The sequence below is a fragment of the Belonocnema kinseyi genome, chromosome 5 (genome assembly GCF_010883055.1).
Source record: "Belonocnema kinseyi isolate 2016_QV_RU_SX_M_011 chromosome 5, B_treatae_v1, whole genome shotgun sequence".
In the NCBI taxonomy this organism is placed as follows: domain Eukaryota; kingdom Metazoa; phylum Arthropoda; class Insecta; order Hymenoptera; family Cynipidae; genus Belonocnema; species Belonocnema kinseyi.
Genome location: NC_046661.1, coordinates 30,700,864 through 30,701,280, shown reverse-complemented (window position 1 = coordinate 30,701,280; position 417 = coordinate 30,700,864).

The window sequence follows — 417 nt, the reverse complement described above, 5'->3', positions numbered from 1 at the left end:
TCTGAAAATTTAACTCTTTGTAGAATTTTTGTTTTGTTTTTGCCTAAAAATTAATTTCTTTTAACTACAAGAAAATTAATCTTTTTGTCGAAAATTTAACTATGATCAAACATTAATTTTTGTATAGAAAATTATACTTGGTAGAAAATAAATTTCTTTTGTGCAAAGTTCATGTATTTTATTAAAAATGCCTTTTTTCATATACAATTAAGCCTTTTGGATAAAAATTTAACTTTTTGTTTAAAAATTTTAATATTTTGTTTAAAACAAATTTAACATTTTTTTTAAATTTTTGTATTTTATTCATTTTTTGCAGAAAACTAATTGTTTTTTGTTGAAAGTTTAACTGTTTCTATTAAAAATTAGTCAAATATTAATTAAAATTAATGTTATATTTTATAATTATAATATTAGCAT